Source organism: Hemiscyllium ocellatum, chromosome 33 (genome assembly GCF_020745735.1).
Source record: "Hemiscyllium ocellatum isolate sHemOce1 chromosome 33, sHemOce1.pat.X.cur, whole genome shotgun sequence".
Classification (NCBI taxonomy): domain Eukaryota; kingdom Metazoa; phylum Chordata; class Chondrichthyes; order Orectolobiformes; family Hemiscylliidae; genus Hemiscyllium; species Hemiscyllium ocellatum.
In genome coordinates this window covers 18368464-18379343 of record NC_083433.1, presented here as the reverse complement: position 1 = coordinate 18379343, position 10880 = coordinate 18368464, and the positions used below count along the sequence as shown (strand labels likewise).

Here is a 10880-nt window from a genome sequence, read left to right as displayed (position 1 = left end):
CCCAGACTGACCTTTCGGCCCAACTGTGTTTCTCTGTCTTTGGGCTCCTCCCCACTCCCCATCTTTAGCACATATCCAACCTTTGCCCAGCTACGTTTAGTTTTGAAGAAAGGTCTTTCGCCCGAAATATTAATTCTGCTTTCTCTCCATATCTGAGAGTATGTTGCTGGAAAAGCACAGCAGGTCAGGCAACACCCGAGGAACAGGAAAATCGACGTTTCAGGCAGAGGCCCTTCATCAGGAATGGCTGGAAACGTCGATTCTCCTGCTCCTCCAATGCTGCCTGACCTGCTGTGCTTTTCCAGCAACACACTCTCAACTCTGATCTCCAGCATCTGCAGACCTTACTGTCTCTTTCTCTCCATTTCTGCTGAGTTTCTTCAACAATTTCTCAGAAATGGCCTAGCAAGCCAATCAGTTCAAGATTGCACTTGGATAGCAGTGAGTCGAGGGTCGCGTAGGTTAAATTACTATATTTTACATTAGGATTAAATCTCGGCACAACATTGTGGGCCAACGGGTCTGTTCAGTGCTGTACTTATCTATACAAGACCAACAGCGACTGGCTGCATCCAATGCTGCTCTTGCCACCAATTCCCGTGAAAGAATTAAAAAACCATTTTCAATTTCAAAAATATACTTTATTCATAAAATAATTTGATGGTCTGTACAGTTGGCCATGCCATACATATGTAAACATTCACATACAGAGATTGGAATTTATCATTGTTATATACAGGTCTGTACATTTTTCAACCATATATTTAGCTGAGGGGTCAGCAGAGCCCAAATGACTGCATGGGCCACAGACTAGCTGATTTTTTTTAAATTTCAAAATATACTTTATTCATAGAAATAAATATTTGGTACCTGTACAGTTTGTCAGGTCATTCATAGATATATACATTGCATGTCTTAACATTACAAAGAACAGATTGAATTAATCGAATTTACAGTTATCCTATTTACAGCTCCCATCCAGTCTCTTATTATTTAGCTGTGGCTTCAGCGGAACCCACCTAGTGAGTGGGTGCCCTGTTATACGAGAGCAAAGAATTAAAAAACTATGCAAAACGTGACATGAAATATTTCACTTTTACCCGAGATGGCAAGATGGAGCGGTTGCACCTCCCATCCTAGACCGGTGTCCTTAAGGTTACCCTGACTGTTCAAACCCAGTTACCTCTTGACCCATCGCTAACCACTTTTGTTTTTTAAAAAAACAAAAATCTCATACTCATAACAAACAGGTCAGGCGAGTAAATAAAGACGACTTTTATTGAGGCTCCGCGGTCAGACTCAGAGAGAAGTTGAGACTGTCTCTTTAAAGCGCTGAGGACAGTCGTGAGTGAGTGTGTGAAGGAGGGGCGTTGGCGTCTGATTTTGGGATCGAGCTGTTTTCATCGTCTGTCCCTCAGGCTGGTACTCAACAACTCAGACTAAGAGTGTCGGGGAATTCAGGTAAAGATTTATCTGCCTCTCTTCAGTCCTTCCCAAAATATGTTTTGTGTGCTCGGTTTGTTGTGGAGGGAAAAAAAAACAACTTATTTTGAGCGGGAGGAGTGGGCAAAAGTCACTGGAAGCTGCTCAAAGTTTGGGGAGTTGTTGCTTGGATCAGTTTCAGGAGCTTGCTGTTTTGATGTCAGTTTCAGTCGAAATTTCATGCGCCTTTGAAATTTAGTCTTCCAAATAAAAAGTTAAGAAATTTTAACCTTCAGCTGTCAGTCCCCGTTGAATTAACACCCGGCTATCGGGAAATTGAAGTCTTTTTTTTAAAAAAACATTGTTTTAAAGTGTAAGTTTGCGGATATGTTCACGATAGCTCCAACTGCGGTTCAATTTGAAGACAACTTAGTTTTAAAAACCTTCGGCTTTAATGTTTAAATCGTTGGCGAGTAACAAAATGCGAAGACAGAACAGTTTGATTTAAATTAATCCGGAGGACGGGCGTGGTGAGTCAGTTACTTCTCTATATTAATGAGGGATTTTAAAAATGTATTTCAAGTTATCTTTACTCCGGTTTTCCCGACGCGAATGACCCCCTTTCTCCTCGATTGATTCTTTTTTTCCTGCGGAGAATGACCCCCACCCCCTTCCCCAAAAAAGAGGGACGAGACGAGACGAATAAAAGCTGCTGTCAGTCTTTAAGCCAGATGTTTTGAATCAATCTTATCTTGTGTTTTCCTTAAACTGACCCTGTAGCGCCCGCAGTGGCAGGAATTTGGGGACGTGGGAGATGGGCCTTTTGTGGGTGGGGGGTGGTGAGAGGGAGGGATGAGGAGGGGGTGTGGGGTGAGAGGGAAAGGGAGATGTTGAGATTTGCAGGGTAAATCCAGACTGACTTCCAATCTGTCCACCGTTATGTGTTCTACCTCTTCTCCGCCGCCCGGTTTCCGAGCCCCACAGTTGCAATGACCTGATGATTTAGATTCCCTACAGTGTGGAAACAGGCCCTTCGGCCCAACAAGTCCCCACCGACCCTCCGAAGAGTAACCCACCCAGACCCATTTCCCTCTGACTAATGCACCTAACACTATGGGCAATTTAGCATGACCAACTGCACCCGGAGGAAATCCACACAGACACGGGGAGAATGTGCAAACCCCACACTGTGCAAGTTGCCCGAGGCTGGAATCGAACCTGGTGCTGTGAGGCAGTAGTGCCGGCCCTTTTAAAAAAAAATGGGACGCTTCATGAATTTGCGTGTCATCCTGTATACGTTCAGTTGAGCGCCGGGTTTGTGTGGATTAAATGAGTAAGGAAATAGGAGCCAGTTTGAAGCGAGAAAGACTTGCATTTAGATGACGCCTAGCGCGGCCCCGGGAAATCGTTGACAGCCCAGTTTGCAATATATACAGCAAACATGATTTAGCAGATCCAGTATGAAACGTGTTCTTTACTGACTGACGGTACCGGTGAGGGGTAATGTCCCTATGTCTGAGCCAGGAGATTCAACTCTCACCTGCTTCAGGACAGTGTGGTAACACAAGTTGATGGGGGTAAAAAATATCAACCTGTTCTTGCTCTCATCTCCCATTTGTCCTGGAATTGAGGGTTTTGCACTGAGGGCGGTTAAGAGTCGACATTGTTTGGGGTCTGGAGTCACGTAGATCAGATCCAAAGCAGATGCCCTTCCTTCTGAAAGGAGAACAGTGACCCCTTGGGGGTTTCCAGTGACAATTCAGTTATGATCCACAATGCAGGGGCTGTGCAAGTGCTGGCATCTGGCCTGAAGACAACAAATGCTGAAGATCACAGCGGGTCAGGCAGCATCCTCGGAGAGAGAGCAAGCTAACGGTTCGAATCCAGATGATTTCTTCATCAGAGTTAGAATCTACCGCTGGCTTTATTAATTGAATTTAAATGTCACCACGGGGGTTTGAAACCGGGTCTGTCCAATATTAACCTGGGGTTTTTTTTGGAATACGAGTGACTTCAAAAAAATACTTTTATCCATAAAATATGTTATATGCATAAATCCTTCCAGCCCCACCCCACCCACAATACTGCCAGACTGTCTTTACATGAGGCCAGTTCGCTGTCACTCCCTCATGAGAGGGATGACTGGATTTGCTGGCTCAGCATTATATCCGGTCGCTGTCTGTTCCCCTCAATGAATGCGGAACATCTGGCAAACCCTGCTCCAGAAACTCCGCCGCAAGACTTTTCCGGCGATGTCACTGTTTTGTTAGACTTTTTTTCGGTTCCTGCATTTTTTTTTGCTTGCTTCTCGGGTTCTTTAAGGATAATTGCGAGCCCCCCTTGTATCCTGGATTGCCTACCTCCTTTTGTGTTCCAGCGCTCCCTCAGTAACTGGTTAAAGGCAGAGGCGCCTTTAGATAGCGCCTTTCATGATCTCCCATATGAAAACCTTGGAAGGGTTTAGGTTTGAGCTAGAGGGAGAGGCTGAATAAACTGGGATTATTTTCCCTGGAGCGTCTGAGGCTGAGGGGTGACCTTTATAGAGATTTATAAAAATCATGAGGCATGGATAGGGTGAGTAGCCAAGGTCTTCTCCCCAGGTTAGGGGAGCCTAAAATTAGAGGGCATAAATTTAAGGTGAGAGTGGAAAGGTGAAAGGGACATGAGACCAATTTTCCAGGCAGAGGGTGGTACCTGTAAGGAGTGAGCTGTTAGAGGAAGTGGTGCAGGCTGGTAGGATTGCAACATTTAAAAAAACATCAGGATGGTTAGTTGAATAGGAAGGGTTTAGAGGAATTTTGGCTGGGTGCTTGCAAATGGGACTGAATTAATTTAGTTTACATGGTCAGCAGGGATAAGTGGGACAGAACGGTGCTGTATGTCCCCCAGTGCTTGCTAATCCAATGTCGTCCTTTTTTGAACTGTTGGAGGGAATGTGGAAGCCAATTTGTGCACAGGAAACTTCCACAAATCAGCAACGTGTTAATGACCAGATTATCATCTGAAGATGTAACTATTAGCCAGGACATCAACAGATCCCCCTGGTTTTCCAGTGATGACCTGTCAGGAATGACTAAGGGGGGAAAGAGAAGATTGTGTTGGACTTCTTGGAAAATCTAGATTAGATTACTTACAGTGTGGAAACAGGCCCTTCGGCCCAACAAGTCCACACCGACCCGCCGAAGCGCAACCCACCCATACATATACCCCTTACCTAACACTATGGGCAATTTAGCATGGCCAATTCACATCCCGCACATCTTTTGGACTGTGGGAGGAAACCGGAGCACCCGGAGGAAACCCACGCAGACACGGGGAGAACGTGCAAACTCCACACAGTCAGTCACCTGAGGCGGGAATTGAACCCAGGTCCCTGGCGCTGTGAGGCAGCAGTGCTAACCACTGTGCCACCGTGCCGCCCCTAAGTTCCACGGGGAACATGATTTTGGGACAGAGATCATCGAGAAGAAAATTTTTTTTTCAGATGCAAGGTTACCCTTTGGGGGTGAAAGAAAGAGCAATTTGATGTTTTTATATCTGCCTTTTTGGATGGTTCCGTGGTTAGCACTGCTGCCTCACAGCGCCAGGGACCCGGGTTCGCTTCCACCCTCAGGTGACTCTGTGTAGGGTTTGAACATTCTTCGTTTCTGTGTGGGTTTCCTGCCACAGTCCAAAGATGTGCATCTTGGCAGGATTAGCCATGCTAAATTACCCCCTGACATCTGGGGACGTGCAGACTAGGTGGGTTAGATATTTGGAATGCAGGGTTATAGGGATGGGATTGGTGGGGTGGCTCTGGGTGGGATGTTCTTCTGAGGGTCGGTGTGGACTCAATGGGCCTAATGTCGAGTGTGTGGTGTTGGAAAAGCTCAGGTCAGGCAGCATCTGAGGAGCAGGAGAATCGGCATTTTGGGCAAAAGCCCTTCATCAGGAATGGGCCTAATGGCCGAGTCCACACTGTCGGAATTCTATGATTCTGACTTTAAAATCGGATGGAACAGTGGCAGCTGGAATTTAAACCAGGTTAGCATCAAGTAATACATTTTGGGAGGTCTAATAAGGGAAGGATCTACACAATGAATGGTAGATTCTTAGAGAGTACTGGGAGGAAGTGAGGACTGCAGATGCTGGAGCTCAGTCAAAAAATATGGCACTGGAAAAATACAGCAGCTAAGGCAGCATCCAAGGAACAGAAGAAGCAATGGTTCAGATATAAGCCCTTCATCAGGAATGTGTACTGAGTATGGAATATTGAGGAACAAAGGAATTATTGTGTACTAGATGTGGATTCCTGAAGGCGTCAGCACGGGCAGAAAGGGTGGGGGAGACAGCATATAGGATGCTTGCCATCATTAGCTGGGGCAAAGAATTTAGGAGCCAGGTAGTCTTGTATAAGACATTGGTAAGGCCATAAATGGAATAGTGTGTGTGGTTCCAGTCCCCAGAATATTGGAAGGATGTGACTGCACTGGAAAGGGTGCAGAGGGAGATTCACCAGGACATTGCCTGTGATGAAAGGTCTCCATTATGAGGTGAGACTGAACAGGCTGAGTTTGTTTTCCTTGGAGCATGGGAGGATCAGGTTGAGATGCACACAATCCAGCGATATAGATCGTGAAAATCTCTCTTTCCTGTGGTAGATGTGTCTAAGACTGAAGAGTATGCGTTTAAGAGGAGGAGCAAGTGCAATTCTGGTCTCCTTCCGGTGGGAAGGATGTTGCAAAACTTAAAAGGGCTCAAAAATGATTTACGAGGACATTGCCAGGATTGGAGGGTTTGAGCTACAGGGAGAGGCTGAATAAGTTATTTTCCCTGGAGCATTGCAAGCTGAGGGGTGATCTTATAGAGGTTTATAAAATTGTGAGGGGCATGGATAAAGTAACTCCAAGGTCTTTTCCCTTGGGTGGGGAATCCAGAATTAGAGGGCATGGGTTTAAGGTGAGAGGGGAAAGATTTAAAAGGGACCTTGGGGACAACTTTTTCATGCAGAGGGTGGTGCATGTAATGGCATGAGCTGCCAGAGGAAGTGGTGGAGGCTGGTACAGACACAACATTTTAAAAGGCATCTGGATGGGTCTATGAATAGGAAGGGTTTAGAAGGAAATGGATCAAGTGCTGGCAAATGAGACCAGATTAACTTAGGATATCTGATCAACCTGGGCAAGTTGGACTGAACAGTCTATTTCTGAGCTGTACATCTGTCTCCTCTAAGTGATTTTGAGGAAATAGTGAGGGAAATCATTTATTCCCACCCAGAGCAGAAATATGGAACTTGCTGCCTGAGAGCATAGAGGTCCCTCTGTCCCTCTGTCCCTCTGTCCCTCTGTCCCTCTGTCCCTCTGTCCCTCTGTCCCTCTGTCCCTCGCATCTACAGGAATGCTTAAAATGCTAGGCTCTTGGTCAAGTGCGGGTAAATGTGATTAATGTGGTTTGCTATTTGTTGGTGACCATGGATATGGTGGGCCGAAGGGCCTGTTTCTATGCTGTTTGACTGTTGTAGTGGAATGAGAGTGGTGAGTGAGAGACTGGTTCCTTGAAAAGATGATAGCTCCTTAGTGAGCATTGAAGAGATAATACGAGGAGGAGGATGGTGGGGAAGCGGCTGAGGATATTTTTTTCAGTCAGATACGTTGTACATAGCAGTCAGAGGAAATGGGAGAAAGCAAGACAAAAGGAAATTGAGATAAAAGCCATGGGCTGGCCCATCACTTGCTGCCAAGTGGCTGTTATCTTATCTGTACAATGTGAGCCTGTTGTGCTGTTAATAGACTCTCCTTTTGAATGCTACTAACACTCAGCCTCATGATTAAACTCCGGTGTTCCCTGTGTGTTTATCAAAAATAAATAACATTAACTGTCAGCACAGTTTGACACATTTCCCCTTTTCCGGAAATAAAGGGAGGATGCTGGATCCCAGAGATTAGGCAGCTTGGGCCGAACAGTAAACGCAGCTGATGGAGTCTCTCTAACTGGGGCTGTGTGGAAAATGAGGCTGCTGCCAAGACCATGTCTGCTCTCTGTCTCAATGTCTCCAAGCCAAATTCCCAGTGAATGTCCTGTGGAAATGCATAGGACCCAGCCAGGATCGGCCTGTGCGGATTCACTTCTCAGCCAGGGATGTTTTGGCCCATTGTGCCTTTACTGGCCCTCTGCACCATCTCGCCAATTAGTTGCCTACCCCTCTCTCTGCCTATATTAGATCTTGCTGCATAAAACTAAAACATCCAGCGCATTTAACTTGTTCCCTGTTTATCTAAGCTGTTTCGCAAATGCAAAAAAGTCATTGTGCGGGGTCTTCTGCCCCACACTCCCTCCTTTCCCCCTCCTTCCCTCATCTTCTCTTCACACGCCCTCCCTCAAACACCTTCTCCCTCCCCCTCCCTTCCCCTTCCTCCTCCCTTCACATTCACTCCACTGTTCTGATGTGTCCCCGCCTCCCATTCCCCTGCTCCTGACCTGTGTTAGTTTAGGTTTGGTGATGTGTGTGTGTTTGGGGGCGGGGAGGATGGTGTTGGGCTAATGGTGAGATTTGCGTTAAAGCACTTTAGGTGACAGTGTGGGAAATGTGTGCTAATTGCGATGGTGTGACATCCTTGGTGCAAAGGGTATGGAATGTGTTGCCCCTCGAGTTGAATTTGCTCGGCTCTTTAGTTGGCGAACACTGGCAATCTCAAATGCCACTTGCTTTGGCAGCCCTAGTTACGTTGGTTGCAATCTGGCAAGCACTTGCTGGAAACCAGAGCAGAGTGTCCTCAGCATCCAGCCTGTGTTGCCTGAGTCAGGAGATCCTGAGGTAAGAGGCAGACTGAGTGCTTTCTGACTGACGCATGTTTGGGTGCGTTTGTGATTGGTTGGGTGTAAACCAGCTAAAATCCTCAAAGAACTCGCTGTTCCTTAGACTCTGGCCTCTTGTCCGTTTCTCCCACTTCCTTTGCTTTACCATAAGTGGCTCTGTCTCAAGATTGCCTTGAGCTCTGGAATTTCCTTGCTAAATCTCTCTGCCTTGCCCTCCATCTCAAAAATTACTTTAACTTCCCTTTTTTATTCAAAACATAAACCTGTCTTAACGTTTGTGGCATGCTCAGATTTTATCCTCCTCTGAAGTGCCTTGGGACACTTTTTTGCCACGTCAAGAATGCAATGTAAATACAAACCATTGTTGGATGAAGGTATTGATTGGCATGCGCTAAATAGAACAAGGCAAGATGGGCTGAATGGCCTCCAGCTATGTGCTTCTGCATTTCTACTGAAGTCCAGGTGTTCCATCTTTCTCTGGGAGAAATGTGACATTCCATCATGTGAGTGATGTTTACTCTGTTGTCAGTGGGCTCTTGGTTTCTATTTTGTTGTGCAGTGATTTTGTGGACTGTGGCTTTGGGAGGAGTGGGACTGCCACTTATAGAAACCAGTAACCAGGCTGTCAAGCCACAGACCTTGGGATTGTAGTTAGAGTGGTGCTGGTGACGTGAGGCATTCTTTATGACTGCTGCTGGCCGGAGCAGTATGTGACACACCAGAACGAACTGGATTTGATACTGGGCGTGGTCATGAATCCATCAGTGGGAAGGGGTTATGGGCATCTGCTGATCAAATTTGTATTGTCGGCCTTTTGATTGAGGAGACTGCAGGGTTGGCATGGGAAATGGTGATTTTATTTTCCCCTAATTGCCGGATCACATCTTAAGAATTCACCCATCAAAAATACTTGTTCAGAGAGAATTTAAGGAAAATACAAATGTGCCCCATGAGATATGCAACATAATGGTGGCTCAGTGATTAGTGCTGCTGTCTCACAGTGCCAGGGACCTGGGTTAGATTCCAGCCTTAGGTGACTGTGTTTTGTGCACATTCTTCCTGTGTCTGCGTAGGTGTGCTTTGGAATATTGTATGCAATTCTGGTCTCCTTCCCATTGGAAAGATGTTGTGAAACTTGAAAGGGTTCAGAAAAGATTTACAAGAATGTTGTCAGGGTTAGAGGATTTGAGCTATAGGGAGAGGTTGAATAGGCTAGCAGCTTCAGGCACAGATGTTTATTCCAAGTTCCTCGTGTGTATCGTGTAAGTGAATGCCTTTTGAAGAAACACCTTGCATTCTGGCCTGAGCTTCTACTAAACCAGAGAAACCCATTGAGAAACAATTCTCAGCCTGTTCGGCCATAACTCTGAAGAGAAGTATGAAAAGCACACCTTTTTGAGTCTGAACTCCCTGAAGAGCCCCGTTTGCAGGAGCATTTTCTTCATTGGCGCTGTACGACTCTGACTCCAAAGCAGACGTTTCAGTCCAACCAGTCCGTGCTGAACGTAATCCCAAACTAAACTAGTCGCATCTACCTGCCCTTGGCCACATCTCTCCTAGCCTTTCTTATTAATTTACTTACCCAAATGTCTTTTAAACGTTGTAATAGTACCCTCATCCACCACTTCCTCTGGAAATTCATTCCACGCGTGAACTGCCCTCTGTGTAAAACAATTTGCCCCCTCACGTCATCTTTTAAATCTCTCTCCTGTCACCTTTGAAAATGTGCCCCCTAGTCTTGAAATCCCCCATCCTATCTGTGCCCTGCGTGATTTTATGAGCTCCTATAAGGTCTCCTCTAAACCTCCTATGCTGCTGGGGGGGGAAAAAAAAGAGTCCCAACCTTTCTTTATAACTCAAACCTTCCATTCCTGGCAACATCCTGGTAAATCTTTTCTGAATCCCCTCCATCTTCATATTCTCCCGATAACTGGGTGACCAGAACTGGACACACTACTCCAGAAGGCGTTTCACCAATGTCCTGTACAACTTCAACATGACGTCCCAACTCCTATATTCAAAGGACAAGTGCCACCCTGTCTATCCACGCTTGAGTTTATTGTTCAACCATTGCTTGAAGTAGGCTCAATTATATATTGTATGTTAAAATAAACATGTGGTTTTAAAGAGGGTTGGGCTTTTTTTGTACACTCGGTGACCTTCTACATTAGTTTGTTGAAGCACTGTGATGCTACTTTAACTTTGGCTGACATGCCCCTTTTTTCAGCCAGGTCTTCTGTCATTCTTCCCACTCCATTGTAACTAATTTGATTCTCTCTTGCACACAAGTGCAATTGTACAAAGCATGCTGGAATTTGTCCTAGTTATGTGGTCTCTATTTCTGTTGTACTGCATTCATTTTAGTTTGTTTTTACTGACCTGTCTCATTACTTGTCAGAAATGGCCAGCTGGAACTGTGCAGGTTTTCAGAGCCAGTTGAAAAAAAAACAAGGAAGAATAAAAAAATCTGAAGTGCTGGGTGACTCTCAATGGTTGTGAATTTTCCACTCTGTGTTGCTGCTGTGGAAATGACAGGCAATAAGGACTGAATTGGAATTCTTCTATGGTAAAGTGCTATGAGCTGTACAGTATTCTGAGGAGCAGAGAATTCTACCAGGAAAGATTTTGAAGACATTCTCTGAACCTTCATAATGTCATTGATA

The 10880-nt window shown here is 45.6% G+C and overlaps 1 protein-coding gene across 3 annotated transcripts in view; it reads left to right on the top strand.

Annotated features, from left to right (window-relative positions):
• Positions 1–1132: 1132 nt before the first annotated feature.
• LOC132831527 (peripheral myelin protein 22-like) overlaps positions 1133–10880 on the top strand; it is a 49724-nt gene continuing 39976 nt past the window's right edge. For 2 of the 3 annotated variants that reach the window (XM_060849725.1, XM_060849724.1), the window contains exon 1: positions 1133–1461. The gene's annotated coding sequence lies outside the window, so the exon portion shown is untranslated. The remainder of the gene's footprint in view (positions 1462–10880) is intronic. The other variant, XM_060849723.1, reaches the window with a different exon arrangement.